General features: G+C 35.6%; 1 protein-coding gene across 4 annotated transcripts in view; it reads left to right on the forward strand.

The window, feature by feature from the left end:
• Nucleotides 1–13,255, forward strand: part of PDE1C (phosphodiesterase 1C) — a 351,587-nt gene that overhangs the window by 190,361 nt on the left and 147,971 nt on the right. The gene's annotated exons all lie outside the window — the stretch shown is intronic.

Raw genomic sequence — 13,255 nt, forward strand, 5'->3', positions numbered from 1 at the left:
TATTTTCAGATCACATTTGACTGAGGGTAACTGAAACTGTGGAAAGTGAAACGGTGAATAAATGGTGGGGGGGACCACTGTGTTCATCTTTAACAGCCCTTCCATTAGAGAGTGTGTTGTTTCTAAAAGCACACCGTTTGGAGAGACTAATGATCAGTTCTTTGAGAAAGGGTAGGCTTACTTTTCACTACTTGACAGATGAAAAGCTCAAGGACCAGAGAGCACAGATACAGACCTGGGAGAAGGACAGTGGTTTGCAGACTTTTATTTCTAAACTCTCTTTCTAGAATCCAATGTCCAGTGTCCCAGACAAACATACCCCTGGGAGTAGCTACATCCTGCCCAGGCTGGTGGGTCTGCTTGGTGCATTCTAGGATGAGCACTTCCCCAGAGTAAAGACATTGCTTTGAAAAACTGGGCATCCCACTTACAGGACCACAGTCATACCATCAGGGCTCTGTTCTTCTTCCCTTCCTGTAAGAGCTAGTGCCCCTTGTCCAGGGTTTTTTTCTCTTCCCCCACTCTGCTTGTTGTATTCCACATCTTCCTCTTTCCTAGATTCATTCCTTTTACTAATCTTTAATTCTTTGAGAGATGGTCTGTGGAGATACATTCTCTGAATTCTGGAATGTCTGAAAAATATCTTCTTTTGCCTTTCTATTTGAATGTTATTTTGATGGGGTTCCAATTCAAAATAATATCTTGTTTATATTCAAAAGGAGTGGTCCTTTCTCTCTTAGCACCCGATGTTGGCAAGAAGAAATTTGATGTCAGTTTGTACCTTTGCAGGCAATCTGTTTCTTCTCTTTTTAAGCTCGTATTGTTCTCTTCCTCGCTAACTTTGATGTTCTAAAATTTCACCACAGTATACAATGTGTGGTTTAATTCATCCTGCTTGGCACTTGATGAGCCCTTTCAAGTTGAGTCTTGAGTTTTTACCTCTGGGATTTTTTTTTCCTTTAAAATTCTTTCACTTCTTCCTTTGTTTTTCCTCCTTCTGAACACCTATTGTACATATATTGAAATATCTTGCTTGATCCTCCATGTCTTTTAACTTTTCTTTCATATTTAGGAACTCTATATTTTTTTGTTCTGCATTCTGGGAGAGTTCCTTGACTTGTTCTTTCAGTTTCCCAAGTTTCTATTCAGTTGAGTACCATCTACTTTTTAGTCCCTCTTTCGGTTTTCTTCCAGTGATTAAAGTTTTAATTTAAAAGATCTCTAGTTAATTTATTTATGGTTATAATATCAACTCCCATCTCTTGAAATAAGTAACTATATTTATTCTAAGTTTATCTTCTCTTTGCTCTATTTCCTCAGGTGTTAGTTCTGTTGAGTTTGGCATGAGTTTCCTAAAACATTTGATGATTCTTATTTATCTCTTTGTCTTTGTACTTGAAAATCCCTGTTTTCCCTACCATACTGTATTTCCAGTTAATGTGCAGAGGATTAGGACATTCTCTGGGAGATGTTTGCTGGTAACTTGTCTTTTGGGTGTCAGCAAATTGCTGTCTTTCCTAGTTTTCTGTAACTACTCTGCCTCTATGACCCTAGCTCCACATCCACTGCTTTAGCTAGTGGTCAGTGTCCCTGCTGTCTGTTGCTTAGCACAAGAGAGACAGTAGCGAGGGGTTAAGTGGCAAGAAAGTATAAATCTAGTTTCCTAATAGATCACTCTGATGAATACCCCAGGGGCTTCTTCTATATCCTGCCTCAGTTGACCTTGAGTGTGGCTTTCCCCGAACATTTCTACTTTATAAGCAGTTTTTGCCTCTCTGGGTTTTGGGGTGTGGTTTCTTTCTGGTTTTGCTTCTGAGTCGAGCTGATCCTGCCTGTTTCTGATCTTTCCTTAAACTCTTTGTTTCATCATGGAACCCTTTCTTTGTTTGCAAGGATGTTTCACACGTTTAAAAATACATTTTTAGTTATTTTGCGGGGTTTTAGGTGGGAGATAGGGAAGATTTATGTGCTCAGTCGGTCATCAACCTCCCCCTCCCATTTTTCTCACGCATGAGAGAAACAGACTTTAAAAAATTTCTCTTTGATTGGTTACATCACACGTTGTAACATCAGTGAGAAATCTCATTAGAGCTAGAGGCTTATCAGAGTGTAGCAGAGCAAACTCTTTTTGAGGTGGGAAGTGGTAGAGGGTCCTCTGAGGTAGCAGGATAAGTGTCTGACAGCAGTGTTTCTCAGTCTCACCCTCTAGTACAGAGGTCGGCAAACGTTTTCTGTAAAGGGCCATATAGCAAATATTTTAAACTTTATGAGCCATATAGTCTTTGTTGCAGCTACTCAACTCTGTTGTTGTGGTGTGAAAGCAGCCATAGACAGTATACAAATGAGTTAGTGTAGCTGTGTTCAAATAAAACTTAATTTTCAAAAACAGTCCTGTGGGCTAGATTTGACTCAAGCCATCGTTTGTCAGCTCCTGCTGATTCAATTTGGGGTCTAGAGTATTATTTAGAATATAAGGTATTTCTCAGACCAGAATTTTAGGAGAAAGTTGATCCATCAGGTAGATCCCATGTATAGAATTTCAATATCAACATAATTTTTAAAATGTCATTCATCATTCTGGTTTTGCCTTGAATTATCTTCAAAGTCAAAGAACACTTATTATTATTGGAGAGCTTAAAAAAGCTTGTGGTCTGGGTCATGTCTGAAAATATTCTGATGCAGAATTTATAGATGTTAGAGAAAGCCCTCTCATAAATACTCAATTATGAGTTTTTGAAATGAAGAAGGAAGAGCCTCCTTCATGTCCCATGAATAACCTTAGTGTAGGGAGATGAGTGGGTATCAGCTGATGGTGATGTAGAAATGGTGGTGATGTAAATCTGCTGATAACTCAAAAGACTTTGATAGGACCAGTGAAGATGAGAAGCTACTTTGGAGGAAGCTACCTGAGCAAGAAAATAGCTTCCCTATACTGCAGAGGAGTTTGTGTAACTTCCGGGCTCTTCACTTTATTATTACAGAATGGAAAGCCATGCCTGAGGTGATGTAGGTGAATCAGGACTTGGAGTGAGGGCTCTGGTTCCCCAGTTTGTTGTCTGTTTCATGACATGTAATATCAATAGATGCCAAGAGATAGCTTTAGAGAAAAAAGTCAAAAAATTGTTCGAGGAGATGAATTCCAAACCCCCTTTGGCTGTGGTTTCTTTTCTATCAAACGATAGGAATGAAAATCATGGTTCTCAGCCCTGACTTTGTATCAGAACCACCTGGACATTTTAAAAATAATTTCTGTACACAGATTTAACGTGAATCAAATGAATCAGTCTCTCCAGGTGGGTCTGGGCATCGGTATTTTTTAAGTTCCCCAGGCAATTCTAATGTACAGCCAGAGCTGGATACCATTGGTCTGACATTTCTCCCATGTACATCCCCCAGTTTAGGGGGAATATCCTAGTTTCAGTTTCTGTTTTGCACATCTCTTTGTGATGACGGGTGACTCATCCTTTCTCCAGGCTGTGGACGGCCAAACATGTTTCCTCTTTATGAATTTCAGTTGGTCCTAATTGGAGTCTTCTTTGGGCATTGCTGATACTTTTTATCTGTCTAGATGACTTTGTTTCATTCTGCATTGACCTTTGTCATATACTGTCTTGTGTCTTCCCTCGTCTTTCCTTTCTATTATTTTGATCAGTTTCTGTCTTATTTTATTAGTCCATTCGGTATAGAAGAGATAAAATGATTTTCTTTCCTGAGCATGGCCTGATGAGTTAAGCAGAGTGAGAACTGTTCTTGCATGTCCTGAAGCTGCTCTTTTTTTTTTTCCATTCCTCATCCCCTCCCCCAACACCAATTCTTTCCCCCTTAAAAATCCCTTGCTTTTCTCAACTCTCAGATGTATTTCTTATTTGTCTCATGTAAGATGCTTGTCAATGTCTCTTCTCTGTTTTCTGGCATTATGGCAAAATAGTAATCATATCATTAAATATTAAAGAAGATCATATAACTCAATATTAAAAACAAAGCACTAATTTTTCCTCTTTTTTTATTTGTTTATTTTTGGCTGCAATGGGTCTTCGTTGCTGCGCGCAGGCTTTCTTTAGTTGTGACGAGCGGGGGCTACTCTTGGTTGCGGTGCGCGGGCTTCTCATTGTGGTGGCTTCTCTTGTTGCAGAGCACGGGCTCTAGGCGTGCAGGCTTCAGTAGTTGTAGCTCACAGGCTCTAGAGCACAGGCTCAGTCGTTGTGGCGCACAGGTTTAGTTGCTCTGGGGCATGTGGGATCTTCCTGGACCAGGGCTTGAACCCGTGTCCCCTGCATTGGCAGGCAGATTCTTAACCACTGAGCCACCAGGGAAGCCCTAATTTTTCCTTTTAACTCTTGTCAAACTCTGTCAACTTTATGAATATCAACCTTGAAAACTCAGTGAGTCTTGTCCACCCAAGTGTGTTACACATAGGTTAATAACCATGTAAATGATTTAGCTCCTTTCTTTACTCTCTGTGTATGTCTTGAAAAAATAAAAAAGTCTAGCTACCTAAATAGTTTTGTCCCCATAATGCTAGAGCAATAATATTGCTAGAGCAATAATTTTAAATTAAATATTTTGCTGGTGCTTGGGTTTGTTTAATTTGGACTCTCTTAAAGGACTTGGATAATGTGTCTGAATTTTTCTGTGCGATACTTAGAACATGCCACTAGGAGCTAAAAATACTTTGGTGTTGGTAGTGGTGTTGCTGAGGGCTCGACACAATGATGCTGTATCCTCAGTGCACTATAACCACAATTAAGATTAGAAATATACCATTTGCCTTTGTGTCACTGGGACCTGTAAGATAAACCACTAATTCAATTTTTCATTCTACCAAAAATTTAAATTATTAAATACTTATATGTGCTAGGAACTAATCATGATGTATGAAGATTTTAATAAAATTTTACAGTAAACTTTTGTCAGTGTTTTTGGCATTGGTGAGGGAGAGGCAGATAATTATAGCACTGAACACATGATTAAAAGGGAGGTATTCTAAGAGTAAATATTATATTAGGTATAAAGGGCTTTTTATCACTAAAATTGATACTGGCTTTAAGCTGTTTGGTCTGTTGATCCCCACTTTATCCAATTGGCTGCTCTTTTTTGAGATATTTTGCAAAACAAAAGCCACAAAGAAACTATTTGGGATTACCAAAATTTGTGAATAGTTTTGGAAATTGCAAATTCTAGACCTCTACAAACCAATTTAAAATGTGTTAGATGCCTATTGATTTTTTTCAGGACACTAGATTAATAATCATTATTGAATCAGAAATGGATCCATCTTCCAAAATGGCATTCTTGCAAGAATTTCAAAGTCGCTTGCAAAACCTATAATAGGCGTTAGATTGTATCTACACAATATAAATGTGTGGGAGTAATTAGCCAGAGGGCTCAATCAATATAGATTTCTAATCTGGATGATTAAGGATAAAAAAGGGCTTTTTCTTCATCATGAGGGGCTTTTTAAAAATGAGTACAAAACACCTAAGTAAAGCAGTTTTTTTTTCCAGTTTTATTGAGATATAATTGATATACAGCACTATATAAGTTCAAGGTGTACATACATCATGAAATGATTATCACAATAAGTTTAGTGAACATTCATCATCTCATATAGATACAAAAAAAAGAAATAGAAAAATTTTTCCTGTGATGAGAACTCTTAGGATTTACTTTCTTAACAACTTATATATATATAACACATAGCAGTGTTAATTATATTTATCATGTTGTACATTATATCCATAGTACTTATTTATCTTATAACTGGAAGTTTGTACCTTTTGACCCACTTCATCTAATTCCCCCTCCACCTACCTCCTGACTCTTGTAACCACAAATCTGATCTCTTTTTCAATGAGTTTGTTTTTGAAGTATAATTGACCTACAACACTGCGTTAGTTCCTATTACATAACATAGTGATTTGGTATTTCTATACATTTCAAAATGATCACCACAGTAAGTCTAGTTATAATATGTCACCAAAAATATTACATAGTTATTGACTATATTCCCCACACTGTACATTTCATACCCATGAATCATTTATTTTGCAGTTGGGAGTTTGTACCTCTTAATCTCCATCACCTCCTTCTTTTTTCCCCCATCCCCTTCCCATCTGTCAACTACGTGTTTGTTCTCCATATCTATAACTATTTCTGATTAGTTATGTTTGTTCATTTGTTTTGTTTTCTTAAAAATTATACAGTATTTGTCTTTCTCTTTGTGACTTATTTCACTTAGTGTAATACCCTCTGAGTCTATCCATGTTGTTGCAAATGGCAAGATTTCATTTTTATGGCTGAGTAATATTCCATTATATATTTACATATACCACGTTTTCTGTATCCCTTCATCTATTGATGGGCACTTGGGTTGCTTCTGTACCTTGGCTACTGTAAATAATGGTGCAGTGACGTAGGGGTGTATATATCTTTTCTAACTAGTGTTTTTGTTTTCTTTGGTTAAATAGCCAGGAGTGGAATTGCTGGATCATATGGTAGTTCTAGTTTTAATTTTTTGATAAGTTTCATACTGTTTTCCACAGTAGCTGCATCAATTTACATTCTCACCAACAGTTCACACGGGTTCCCTTTTCTCCACATCCTTGCCAGCACTTCTTATTTGTTGTCTTTTTGATAATAGCCATTCTGACAAGTGTGAGGTGATATCTCATTGTGGTTTTGATTTGCATTTCCTTGATGATTAGTGATGTTGAGCATCTTTTCATGTGCTTGTTGGCCATCTGTATGTCTTCTTTGGGAAAATGTCTGTTTAGATCCTCTGTCCATTTAAAAAAATCAGGTTGTTCGGGGGTTTTTTTAAGTTGAATTGTATGAGTTCTTTGTATATTTTAGGTATTAACCCCTTATCAGATATATCATTTGCAAAGGTCTTCTCCCATTCAGGAGGTGGCCTTTTCATTTTGTTTGTAGTTTTCCTCACTGTGCAGAAGCTAAAATTTGATATACTTTCATTTGTTTATTAAGACCAATGTCAAGGAGAGTACTGCCTGTATTTTCTTCCAAAGTTTTATGGTTTTAGGTCTTACATTTAAGTTTTTAATTCATTTTGTATTTATTTTTGTGTGTGGTGTGAGAGAGTAGTCCAGTTTGCTTCTTTTGCATTTAGCTGTCCAGTTTTCCCAACACTATTTATTGAAGATTGTCATGGATTAATTACCCATGTAAGTGTTGGTTTATTTCTGGGCTCTCTATTCTGTTCCATTGGTCTGTGTGTTTGTTTTTGTGCCAGTACCATACTGTTGTGATGACTGTAACTTTGTAGTATAATTTGAAATCAAGGAGCATGATACCTCCAGCTTTGTTCTTCTTTCTCAAGATTGTTTTGGCTATTGTTTGGTCTTTTGTGTTTCCATACAAATTTTAGGATTCTTTGTTCTAGTTCTGTGAAAAATGCCCTTGGTATTTTGATAGGGATTGCATCAAATCTGTAGATTGCCTTGCGTATTACGGTCATTTTGACAATATTGATTCTTCTGATTCATGAACGTGCTGTATCTTTTCATCTGTTTGTGTTGTTTTCAGTTTCTTTCATAAGTGCCTTATAGTTTTTAGAGTACAAGTCTTTTACCTACTTAGATTTATTCCTAGATATTTTATTCCTAGATATTTTATTCTTTTTGATAAAATGGTAAATGGGATTGTTTCCTTAATTTCTCTTTCTGATAGTTCATTGTTGGTGTATTGAAATGCAACAGATTTCTGTATATCAATTTTGTCTCCTGAAACTTTACCAAATTCATTGATGACCTCTAGTAGTTTTTTGGTAGTGTCTTGAGGATTTTCTATGTATATACCATGTCATTTGCAAACAGTGACAGTTTTGATTCTCCCTTTTCAATTTAGATTCTTTAATTTCTTTTTGTTCTCTGATTGCTGTGACTAGGACTTTCAAAACCATGTTGAATAAAAGTGGTGAGAGTGAGCACCCTTGTCTTGTTCCTGATCTTAGAGGAAATGCTTTCAGCTTTTCACCATTGAGTATGATGTTAGCTATGGGCTTATCATATATGGCCTTTATTATGTTGATGTATATTCCCTCTAATCCCACTTTATGGAGAATTTTTATCATAAATGGATGTTGAATTTTGTCAAAAGCTTTTTCTGCATTTATTGAGATAATCATATGATCTTTATTCTTCAGTTTGTTGATGTGGTGTATCACATTGTTTGATTTGTGAATAGTGAACAATCTTTGCTTACATGGGATACATCCCACTTGACCATAGTGTGTGATCTTTTTAATGTATTGTTGAATTAGGTTTGCTGATATTTTGTTGAAGATTTTTGCATCTATGTTCATTAGTGATATTGACCTGTGATTTTCTTTTTTTGTGATATCTTTATCTGGTTTTGGTGTCAGGGTGATGCTGGCCTCACAGAATGAATTTAGAAGCATTCTTTCCTCCACAATTTTTTGGAATAGTTTGAGAAGGATAGGTGTTAACTATTCTCTAAATGTTTGTTAGAATTCACCTGTAAAGGCATCTGGTCTTGGACTTTTGTTTTGGGGGGATGTTGTCTTATTATTGATTCAATTTCGTTACTGGTAACTGGTCTGTTCATATTTTCTATTTCTTCCTGGTTCAGTTTTGGGAGATTGTACATCTATAGGAATCTGTCTGTTTCTTCTAGGTTGTTAATCTTATTGGTGTGTAATTGTAGTAACCTCTTATGATCCTTTGTATTTCTGTGATGTTGATTATAATTCCTGCTTTTTCATTTCTGATTTTATTGATTTGAGCCCCCTTCTCTTTTTTTCTCTATGAGTCTGGCTAAAGTTTTATCAATTTTGTTTATCTTTTCAAAGATCCAGCTCTTAGTTTGATCTTTTCTATTTTTTAGTCTCTGTTTTATTTATTTCTACTCCTATCTTTATGATTAATTTCCTTCTACTAATGTTGGGTTTTGTTTGTTTTTCTTTTTTTGGTTCCTTTAGATGTAACTTAGGTTGTTTATTGGAGATTTTTCTTGTTTCCTGAGGTAGATTTGTATCACTATAGACTTCCCTCTTAGAACTGCTTTTGCTGCATCCCATAGATTTTGGATTGTTGTGTTTTCATTTTCATTTTTCTCCAGGTATTTTTTTAAAATTTCTTCGTGATTGATTGGTTGTTTAGTAGCCTATTGTTTAGCCTCCACGTGTTTGTGTTTTTTGCATTTTTTTCTTATAGTTGATTTCTAGTCTTATAGCATTGTGGTCAGAAAATTGGCTTGTTATGATATCAGTTTTCTTAAATTTACTCAGACTTGTTTTGTGCCCTAGCATGTGATCTCTCCTAGAGAATGTTCCATGTGCACTTGAAAAGAATGTGTATTCTGCTGTTTTTAGATGGAATGTTCTATATATATCAATAAAGTTCACACCATTGTAAAGCAATTGTACTCCAAAAAAGATGTTAAAAAAAAAGAAGTTCAATTGGTCTAATGTGTCATTTAAGGCCAGTGTTTCCTTATTGATTTTCTGTCTGGATAATCTGTCCATTGATGTAAGTGGGGTGTTAAAATCCCCTACTATTATTATGTTACTGTCAGTTTCTCCCTTTATGTCTGTTAATATATGCTTAATATATTTAGGTGCTCCTATGTTGGGTGCATATGTATTTATAATTGTTGTATCTTCATCTTGGATTGATCCCCTGATTATTATATAATGTCCTTCTTTGTCTCTTGATACTTTTTTTGTTTTTTTAAAGTCTGTTTTGTCTGATATAAGTATTGCTACCTGAGCTTTCTTTTTATTTCCATTTTCATGGAATACCTTTTCCCATACCCTCACTTTCAGTCTGTGTATGTCTTTAGATGTGAAGTAAGTCTCTCGTAGACAGTATATATATGGGTCTTGTTTTTATATGCATGCAGCCACTCTTTGTCTTTTGATTGGAACATTTAGTCCATATACGTTTAAAATAATTATTGATAGTTATCTACTTATTGCCTTTATGTTAATTGTATTGGAGTTTTTGTAGTTCTCTTTTGTTCATTTCTTCTTCTTTTGTTCTCTTCCCTTAAGATTTGATGACAATCTTTAGTGTTATGTTTGGATTCCTTTCTTTTTTCTGTGTATATGTGTCTATTATAGATTTTTGGTTTGTGGTTACCATGGGGTTTATATATAGTAATCTCTCTATATATATAGGTGATTATTTTAAGATGCTGATCTCTTAGTTCAAACGTATTTTAACAACCCTGCATTTTTAATCCTCTCTCCCCAACGTTCACTAATTTTGACATCATATTTTACATCTTTTTGTTTTGTGTATGTCTTAACTACTTATTGCAGATATAGATGATTTTTACTATTTTTGTCTTTTAACTTATATATATATTTGCCTTTACCAATGAGCTTTTTCCTTTCATAATTTTCATGTTTCTAATTGCAGCCTTTACTTTTTCAGTTAAAGTAGTCCCTTTAACATTTCTTGTAAAGCTAGTTTTGTGTAAAGTGGTTCTGTCTTGTGTGGAATGGAATTATAGCACCATGGGTATGGTTTGTTAGATCGTAGTGTTGAGTTTCCTTTCTGAGTACTTTTTCTTCAAAATTTCTAGGAAATAAATCTTAAATTTTTGTCGGAATTAGCAGAAACAATCCTTCTAGTTAGTTTTTTGGAGCATTAGCGTTAACATAATTTGGATGTGGTGAAACTTGTTAGTGTCTATCCCAACACATGCAATGAGTTTTTATGGGCCATTTCTAACTAATAAAAGCTATTTGTCAAGTATATAGCTATATGTGATTTAGTCTTTAGGTCTTTAAAGCTGTTTATGCAAATATACTTAGTTTTTAATTTGAAAAAAATGGATCTTTTTCAGACCCCATGTCTCAATTTTTGGTCTGCAGTACATGGTCACTGTAGAAGTAGATAATTGGAAATAATTGAAACCTGGATAGAGGTTGCTGCTTATATCAAATGGGAGGTATTCTCTCCTGTGTTGCCTCATAGGAAATGTGGTGAATCCTTCTCCCTCTATCAAACTGTGAGAAGTGGGAATAATTATTGGCCCTACCTCTCCCCAACTCATGAAAATGTAGTGAGCATTTCAGAAGTGCTGATACTGCTAGAATTGTCTTTCTTCCCTACTAGTTGTCCCATGCAGGTGTTTGCACTTATAAATAGGATACCCCAGAGCCAATTAGGCTTTAGTGCAAAGGATCCCAGAACTCTATTCTTGGGACTACCATAGCATTTTATTTACACTGCTCTTAGCACATGTGTCTTAACTTTAATTTATTTTATTTGTTCCTGACCAGATTTTAAACACCTTGAGACAAGAGACTAAGTCGTATTTGTCATTATATTTGTGTCCAAGGCCTAGTACTGGGCCTGCCACAGAGTAGATGCTTGTGAATAAATAAATGAATGTGCCCTTGTATCATTGGAATCTTTCTCTGACCTTGACACTACTGTTTTTTTATTTGTCCCAAGAGCTGATTTATAGGTTTTCCTTTCGGGGATGTGAACTTCAGTGTGAAAAGCAAGAGCCAGAGGAGAATGAACTTGTGCCCTGAAATCAGTGAGAGGGAAGTTCTGTAATAGAGTGAAGTGTGGGCCTGGGGCATGGGACAGATTTGAAATAACTGACTTGATTTGTTAAGGAATTGGAGAACAACCAGGGCCCAGGGTTGTCAGCCAAAACTTTTTTTAAAAGTAGTGATTTCAATTAAATGAAGGAGTTTGTGTCAGTATATGAAACTTTCTTTCCATCTACCAAGGATGCTTTCTCTTCACTATTCAATGTCTTGACATTTTAGAATTTATAGATCCATGTATTGAGGGTAGCTTTATCTGCTGGCTCTTATTAAAGAAGGCACTTGAGTTTTTGTTGCCTTTGTCGTAAGGGAGGGTTATATGATAAGACAAATCCATTAACTTGACCCTTTAATCCTTACATGTGTGTTCCAGAAATGAGATTTTTAGTTTAAAAATACAGTATTATCATTGTATTTTGAAAATGAAATTGGACATAATCACTCACTCTCTTCCATTTTTTTTCCTGAAATCAAGTGTTTGTATTATTGGAAAGAGAATTCAGTATTTGAGGACCTTGTTTCTTGTAGAATCAGACCTTCATGGTCTTCTGGCCCACAGTGATCCTACAGAGAATGGAAGTCAAGCCTGTCCATCAGTCACCTAAGAACAACAAGGGCTAAAAATGACTTATAGCAAAAGTTCTGGTCACACATGGGCCCTTAAGAGAATGGTGGCATAAGAAAAAATTACTCTTCCTCATCAGTATTACAAAATTAGGTAACTTTTGAGTATGAGTCAAACAGTTTTACTGTATGAAACCAACTGGCATCAGCTCATATAAGCTAATGTGAATTTTTATATTGGTTGTGCTAATTGAACTTGCTGGAGATGATTACATCACAGATTGTCTGCAATACTTCAAAGAGGTTGTGCTGTGAACCTAAACTAGTTACAATGCAAAGCACGTTACAAAGAAAAAGGTGCCACTGGAATAAATGACAGAGATGACATTAACTATTTTGTTGTTATCTGAATTATACCTACCAATAAAAATGTTGTTAATGAACTAAGGCTGAGAGTCTTAGAGATCTATACCAAAAACATTTGATTATAGTAGGTGCATTGTGAAAAATTGAATCATTTTTGAAATTGGTATAATTCTTACAGCAGAGATGTGCATCAAATATAGCATCATTTTTCATGCTCTGAAAAGCTGCTCTTAAATCAGGGGCGTCCTACATTTGATGGTGTCTTAGTGTTGTGGCAACCAGAAGACATAAGGTTATGGAGACTCCTGGTAGAGACCTGGGAGTTAGTGCTTAGCCTTCTTGAAACAACTCTTTTTTCCCATACCATGGAAAACCATAAAATGGTACAGCACATGTTTAATTGCCTTGAAAAAGTAAAATTCATTCTAATAAATGCTATTCATTTGTGTCATCCTCAAACTGCTACATGCTTTTTTAACATAATGGGCTCTATTGGCTGCGCTTGGCATAAAAACCTGTTATTTAGATGGTAAGTTTCTTCTACTATGATAATTGTTGTTAGAAGGCAAAAGCCTCCTCAGTTCTGGAAAAGGAATTAGAAACTATTCTTCAATGACAGCATTCACTGTAGCATCACATTCAGAAATAAATACTTGGGCATTTATCCCTATCCATGTTTTAATTGTTTTAATAAATTGAAAATGCTTTATTGGTAGATTTACTGTTTTATCCAATGAAGGAGAAAAACATCTAGTGAACTACTCAGGGTTTCCATTT

The sequence above is a fragment of the Lagenorhynchus albirostris genome, chromosome 8 (genome assembly GCF_949774975.1).
Source record: "Lagenorhynchus albirostris chromosome 8, mLagAlb1.1, whole genome shotgun sequence".
NCBI lineage: Eukaryota > Metazoa > Chordata > Mammalia > Artiodactyla > Delphinidae > Lagenorhynchus > Lagenorhynchus albirostris.